Source organism: Panthera uncia, chromosome B4, assembly GCF_023721935.1.
Source record: "Panthera uncia isolate 11264 chromosome B4, Puncia_PCG_1.0, whole genome shotgun sequence".
In the NCBI taxonomy this organism is placed as follows: domain Eukaryota; kingdom Metazoa; phylum Chordata; class Mammalia; order Carnivora; family Felidae; genus Panthera; species Panthera uncia.
The window spans coordinates 12491765-12497764 of record NC_064809.1 but is presented as its reverse complement, the minus strand read 5'-3'; the positions used below and the strand labels follow the sequence as shown (position 1 = coordinate 12497764).

The 6000-nt window shown below is 48.8% G+C and overlaps 1 protein-coding gene across 1 annotated transcript in view; it reads left to right on the top strand.

The window, feature by feature from the left end:
* FRMD4A (FERM domain containing 4A) overlaps positions 1 to 6000 on the top strand; it is a 168522-nt gene that overhangs the window by 15262 nt on the left and 147260 nt on the right. The window lies entirely within an intron of this gene.

The window sequence follows — 6000 nt, the reverse complement described above, 5'->3', positions numbered from 1 at the left end:
GTCACACAAAATCCACTGTGTTCACACGGGGTTATTGACAACAGCCAAAACATGGAGGCAGCCCAAGTGTCCATCAACACGTGAATGGATAAGCAAAACGTGGCCTCTCCGTACGGTGGAATGTTATTTCGCCTTGAGAAGGAAGGATATTCTGCCACCTGCTATAACAGGGATGAACCTTGAGGATATTATGCTAAGGAAGAAAAGCCAGGCACAAAAGGATAAATACCGTAAAATCACCCCTATATGAGGAACCTAGAGGAGTCAGACGGGAGCGATGGAAAACAGAATGGTGGTTGCAAGGGGCTAGGGGAGGAGGGGTGGGGAGTTGTTGTTTAATGGGAACAGAGTTTCTGTTTGCTAGAGGAAGATGTTGTGGAGATGGGTTGTGTAACAGTATGCCTGATATATTGTATGTGTCCGATACGTTCACCTACTCATTATGCTTCACAGTGTTGAACTGGATACCTACAAGCTGTGAAGATGGTCGGTTTTATGAGTATTCTCCCACAATTGGAAAGTTTTCAAATTACATTAAATTCACCGCAGCACGAGAGCCTGCGTGCCAAGGGTGATTGAGGTACGCCTGGCAAATGTTACAGAAATCCGGAGGGAAAAGAGACCATTTGGCGGTGGTGTGGTCAGGGAGGGCCTCCTGGAAGAAGCGGGCCTTGAACAGGATAAATTTACATGGGGAGGGGGAGGAGAGAGGATGGTGTGGGCAAAAGTTTAGGAAGTCAAAATGAGCTTGGCGTTTCCCTTACACCAATACAAAAAGATTGAACAGAAGTGAGTTCTTTTGTAGGGAACTGGGTAGAGTGAGTTTGCATAGATAAATTGGATCTAGAGTCAAAGGGTGGCCTGAAATACCAGGCTGGCATTCAGCAACTGACACCATTTAGAAGGTTATTATAATAATTCACAGGTGAGGTAATGAGGGTCTGAAATAATAATGAACATATAGGACACTCACTTGGTGCCAGGCACTGCCTACGCACTTTGTGTAGATTGAAGTGAACACATTTAATCCTCAGAACAGTCCTGGGACGTGGGTACAGTCACCATCCCCATTTTGCAGCTGAGGAAACTGAGGCACAGAGAGGTTAGGTAACTTAGAAACTGACTGGATTTGAGAGATCAAGGTGGGGGTACAGAATGGCTGTAAAGCTTTGCAGAATAGGTGGATAGACCTTGAGAAGGTTGGGTGGTTTTTTTAGAGAAGAAAGAAACTACTTTTAATAATGACATCAAGGTGAATGTTTTAAGGCAGGAATCCAGTTCCTGGATCTTGCTGGTGATTTTATTTTATTTTTTTTATTTTTTTATTTTTTAAATTTTTTTTTTTATATTTTATTTATTTTTGAGACAGAGAGAGACAGCATGAACGGGGGAGGGTCAAAGAGAGAGGGAGACACAGAATCTGAAGCAGGCTCCAGGCTCTGAGCTGTCAGCATAGAGCCGGACGCGGGGCTCGAACTCACGGACCGTGAGATCATGACCTGAGCCAAAGTTGGACGCTCAACCGACTGAGCCACCCAGGCGCCCCTTGCTGGTGATTTTAGAGATGAAGATACGCTCAGAGAGATTGTAGTTTGTCCGCGAGCATCTGTCTGGGATGTAGTCGAGCATCTGTCTGGGATGTAGTCGTGTTGAGTTTAAAGAGACAGTATGATATGTGAGCGATGGTGAAATATTGTGGGGAAAATCGGAGAGGAGACAGGGTACCACCGATCATCCAATTCCTCTCTCTGGGTTGTGCCAGGGTGGCTCACAGAGGTCACCTGGAAGGATCATCGTCTTGGGGACATGCCTACAGCACTTCAGAGCCCTGCGTCCGCAGGAAGTGTTCTTTGATCGTGTCCCACGTTGGAAAGCGGACCAGTCATTAGGCAGGGCTCGTTCTGGAAGCCCCCATGTGCCGGGTCTGAGCACATTTGCCACCGGAATAGTCCAGAGCCCTGCAGAACTCAGATCGGGGTGGCAGAGTGAGACCACAATGCCAAAGAGCTACCCTGCCCTTTCCCCTGAAGAATGTGACCGAAACCCAGGCTTCTAAGCCCCAGAAAGGCCATCTTGCTAACATCATGAGCAGCTCCATCAGGCAGCACATTTTGAGAGGGACATTTACAAAGAGGTTCCATTTGTCATGCATAAGGAGGAATAAAAACGTAGAAGGACAAATGAAAAAAGAACCTGAGGAAAAAAAGAAACTGCAAAGGGGGAAGCTCTCGAGTGAGCATAGTTAATTACAGACTGGGAGGAAGCCAGACTTAAATGCACTGACCTCATCAGGCCAGGACAGCCCAGTGACCCAGAGCGGCCGGCTTCTGACCTGACATGCGCACAGCTTGCCTGGTATGTCCTGTAGGGCTCGACTGGGCCACCGGCTGCCTTTCTGTCTTTGCTCCCCGCCTGGCCCCTGCAAAGCCCCACGAATGTTTACAGCGCAAGTAACCAGCAAAGTGCAATCAGCAAGGCTTCTGTAAACATCCCTTCCAAGTACATCATGGCCCAAAGCTTTGTGCTTACCCAGCAACTTTCTCTAAACGAGTTTAAGAAATGTTCGGAACCATGTAGCACATTAATCATCACGGTGTCGAGGTGGGATATTGTCTCAGGTTGCAAGATCAGGAAATCACAGAGCTGAAGCCTTAAGTGGTTTTTAAACCAACCATACAGAGAATTAGAGAGTAATTGATACGCTGCCTGAATCAATCAGGGTAGGCCGGGTTATGCTGGGATGACACACAGCCCCAGACGTCACAGGGGCTTAACGGTGCAGTTTGTTTCCCGCTCACACTACACATCCATCAGGCCCGTGGGGCCAGAGTCTTCCTTCTCACCGATGCGGCACCTTCCCTCGGCCGTGTCGCCGGTCACCGTGACAGCGGAGGAAGAGAGTGTGGCTTCCACAGGAGCCTCAGATTCAGGAGCTGTCCCCTCCGCATCTTCTGGGATCTGTTATCCTCCCCTTCAGTGCCTTTATTTCCCTCTTCGTAAACTGTGGCTAATAAATTTAGGCTTTTCACGGAGCATGGCACATAGGACCTCTGATAGCCTTTGTATGAAAGTAACGGGACTCACCCTTTTCACTTTTTAAACAAGATATGCATACGGTTCTTTAAAAGAGGTAGTTGGAGGCAATAGAGGTTATCCTGGTGGTGCGGCTAGAGCTCAGAGCCTTGTGGTTGCCTTCAGTTTACGACTCGCCGAGAAAATTCGTTTTCTTACTGCGGACAGGGTTGTGGTTACAGGGTAAATCACAGGGCTGTGTCACCACAGAGCAGCCACAAGTCTGTCACGAGGCTCCTAGGATGGCATCCATTACTCTGGTGATTTCTTCAGCATGTCAAGTCCGTTCTTAAGCTCTGCCGACTCAGAAACATGATGGTTCATCCTCGGGGGAAGATTCCCATTACCCGAGTTCAAAGTACCGACGTGTAAATCCATAGTGTGAGTGTACTGGCTTCAGGTGAGTGATATCACCCTCACCCACACAGGGCCCTCAGGGCACAGGGGCCTTTGACTTCTCACCCAAGAACTGAGTCAGCAGAGGCAAGATGGCAGAGACGTGATGCACGTGGCCCTTGGGTCTGGCCCGACTTTGTCTGGAATCCTGGCTTTGCTGTGAGACGCAGGACGGCCTGCCTGATCTCTCCAAGTCTCAGGATCTCCATTGGCAAAAAGAATGATAGACTTTTATGCTAGATGGTAAGGCGGTCATATGGGAGAGTTACTCAGCACCATATCTAGGACTCAGCATTGCCTCAGTGAATTCTTCAGAAGGAGTGGCGTTAGAAGGAGAGTTACATGGATGAGCATTTCATATGGTCAGCTAGAGTTCCAGGCCTCCACGTCCGCCGTGTAAATGGCCTTACTTCCGGGGCCTCAATATGCAAGGCCTGTCGGCTAAGACCACGTTTCCTTCCCCCTGCATTCCCCTCCCCACACACACCTTCCACTCACCCCGCCCCTTCCATAGAACGATTACTATGCTTAATCACGTTCTAGAAAAAATTATACCAGCCCTGAGAGTAATTCTTTCGCTTCCTGGGTAAGTTTCCGTGTCTCTGATCAGTTCCGTTGAGATGTTGGCTTTAACGTTTAACTCTCAAAGGGAAGGAACTACTACTCCTGTCATTTCCAAGTTTGGGCCAGAAACCTCCCCATAACCCCCAAGAACCCACAGTAATCACCCCGTATTGTAAGACCAGTGTGACCCAGCGTGCTCACCTCCCCCACCTCTGTCCCACTCACAACACTTGACTTTAAGTGACTTTTGCCACTTAGAAAAAACTCGGATCCATTCTGAGTGCAAAGAGATTTCTCACCAGTCAGGATGCTTTTCCATATGTGACACGGGCTTCACAGGCATCCCGAAAGATTATCAAAAATGTTGTGAGCATTAGCAGGCGTCATAGAAATCCCGTGACTGCTTTGAAAGGAATGGCAGTCATTTGGACAGATAAAGTATGGCGCCCAGCAATTTAAAAATCCGCCGTAGTATCTTCCAAATTCAGGCATGGCCTGTGCATCACATGCTCTGTATCTGGGTGGCCGGGGACCCCCTGGTGCTGGCAACGGCCTGTACCTTCACGAGCCCTGTCATTCCCAGGCGCTTTCGTCGGTAAATTGATGGTCACTGAGGCCCAGAGGCTGCCACCCTGTGAGCCCAGGAGGGAGACAGCAAAGGGAAACCATCTGCTTTGGCTCTTTGAAATGCACAGCAGCTCATACTCTGTGCCCCTGATAAGCACCCCTTATCGGCAGGTGCTGCGTGCTACTCATTTCTCTGTGCCCTGCAGGATTGGTTAGTGCCCGGCTCATGTGAGATGGTCAGTACGTTTGCCGAATTAAAGGAAGTGTACCTGTATTAGTCAGTTTGGGCTGCCGTAACAAAACACCACAGACTGGGGGAGCTTAAACAACAGAAATTTATTTTCTCACACTCTGGAGGCTGGAAGTTCGAGACCAGGGTGCCAACCTGGTTGAGTTCTCAGGAGGGCTCTCTTTGTGGCTTGTAGACAGCCGCCTTGGCCGCCTTGGCCCTGTGTCCTCACGTGGTGGGGAGGGAGAGCGAGAGCAATCTCTCTGATGTCTCTTCTCATGAGGTCCCTGATCCCATTCATGACCGTCCCACCCTCATGACTTCATCTAACCCTAGTTACCCTCCCAGAGGGGCCACCCCCAAATACCACCACAGTGGGAATTAGAACTTCCACATATGAATTCGGTACAGTTCATAGCAACACTCAAAAAGTGAAACAAGAAGGCGCTTGGGTGGCTCAGTCGGTTAGGTGTCCGACTCTTGATTTTGGCTCAGGTCATGATCTCGCTGTTTGTGGGATTAGGGTCCATGTCAGGCTCTGCACTGATGCAGCCTGCTTGGGATTCTCTCTGTCATTCTCTCTCTGCCCCACCCTCCCCCTTCTCCCTCTCTCTTTCAAAATAAACTTTCTTTAAAAAGCGAAATAAGAGCTGAAACTGTCACGTGACTCTTGATTGACATGTCCCTTGTGCACTCTCCTAACAGAGAAACTCAGCCGAGTAACCAGTAGAATGGAAAATATACTCGGGAAGCTGTATCGATGGGCATAAATGCCCACACGTGTATACACACAAAGAAAAAAACACAAGGTTTTTTCTCTTCTGGAATCTTTGGTTTCACTCTGATTGGAGACCCAGCATGTATGGTTGGAGTGCAGTAATTGTCAGAAGGACCATGGCTTTGCAGATACCTGATCTGGAAGCTGATTTAGAAATAACTACTCCCATTAGCCACATGTCTCCTTCAGATGGCCTTTCCCTCCTCTGCCCCCACCTCACAGCCTGGCGCTCTGAGGTCATCTCGACCCCAGTTGACCAAGGGGAACGATGTATTGACCATACGGCATCTACAGTATTTTCATGCCGAAAGTTCTGGCATGCTCTTTTGGATTGGCAGAGATGTTTTGTTTATTTGAGAGAGAGGTACAAAGCAGGGGAAGGGGCAGAGATGGG